We start from the raw sequence: 1,721 nt of genomic DNA on the forward strand, positions 1-1,721 counted from the left end.
ACACTAGTGATTTATTTTATACTGTTGCTTTTATGAAACCATCATCCAAAGCATACCTCACATGATGTCTTCATACAACCACCTCAAGGCTGGATAAACTGAATAACATGCCCCCGGCCAAAATATGTCCTGTGGAATCCTATTGACCTCCACTGCCTCTTTTATAACTCTTTTTTTTTTTTACACAAAACTTTTCTTTATGATATTACAAACTGATAAAGAAGGAATTATTTCCCAGCTGTGGGAAATGGGATTATCCAGGAAGTTTGTTGCAGATCATCGGCTTTACCTGAGAGATTAAGGGGAATAAATGTCTCCTGATCAGACCTTAGAATTGGTAAATTGATAAAATAACACATATAAATTAATCTAAATTAAAGACTGCAAACAACTCTCTGGAGTATAATTAAACCATAACAGAGCATTAGAAAAACGTGTGTTGCATTGCAGTGGGTAAAATGCTCAACTATAAATCAAAAACCCTATAACACAGGTATCAGCAGATGGACTCTTGTTAAACAGTTGCAACCACTATAAATCCAGTTCACAGAGATGGTTAATAGAGATTTTACAGGCTTGGCACAGACCCACATAAATCAGGATAAAAACCACTGTAATTAGTTGGTGAATGAGATTTTATGTTTGCAACACCAAACATACATCATCCAAAATGCCTTTTTAGTCTCCACCATTGTTGGCTCTGAAACTGCTCTGATTTTGATTTCAGAAAACATTTTTCCAGGCAGTGGGACTTAAACTTGCTAAACAACAGTGGCATGGCCCAGCCTGTACTGACTACCGATTCTAGACAGGGTCATTTCAAATTGACAGACCTGTGGTTTGGTAGTCTGGAGCTCCTTTCTACACAATGCAATGAACTGCCAACTTGTTCAACTGGGATGGACTCCAGCCTCTGTGACCTTATACTGGATAAGCAGTTACAGAAAATGAATGAATGAGTCAACAAAACTGCAGGGTGAAGTAGAGCCAACTATTTCCTTTACCTGTTAAATCTGTGCAGTGGCCCAAATCCACTTGGCTGGGACTTCAGGTGGCAAGGAGCCATCCTGCTGCTCACTGCTGGACTCCTGGCTACTTCAAAGACAGGTGGAGCTGGATCAAGACTCTTTATCACCTCCTGTCTATAAAATATTGATTTTGTAGCCTCTGGGCTTTTAACTTGTGTCTGGAAGATATTTATTTCTTGGAGGATGACAGTGGGGGGTATATTGTGAGCTTGTTTCATCTGCTAGGCTGTAATATTTCAACGTGAATTTCTAAACGATTGGATGTGGCGGATATATTAGTGTTTTAGTGATGCAGTGTTCCACATGCCCTTCAAATCTAATAACTTCTCTATACTTGCTTTAACAGATCGCTCATAAAGGGCTGATATTATACTATATTATATACAGTGATATACAACCAGTAAAGTTGCCATTATTAATTTGGTTGTATTTATTGTCACCTGTGCAATCAGTAATATATTGCATCTACAGGGGAACATTAGTTTATTATTTACCATATCAAGAGTACACTATTTTTAGCTTTGTATCAATAGCTTCAAACTATTTATTCAGAGGATCCAATTTAAATTTTAAACTGGTAAATTTTAAACTGGTTACTTGTCTGGGCTGTTCTCCACCTCTCACCTATAGTCAGCTGGAATATGCTCCAGCAGACCCACAAGGCAGATAGGATGCTGAAAATGGCATGAATTT

The sequence above is a fragment of the Antennarius striatus genome, chromosome 14, assembly GCF_040054535.1.
Source record: "Antennarius striatus isolate MH-2024 chromosome 14, ASM4005453v1, whole genome shotgun sequence".
NCBI lineage: Eukaryota > Metazoa > Chordata > Actinopteri > Lophiiformes > Antennariidae > Antennarius > Antennarius striatus.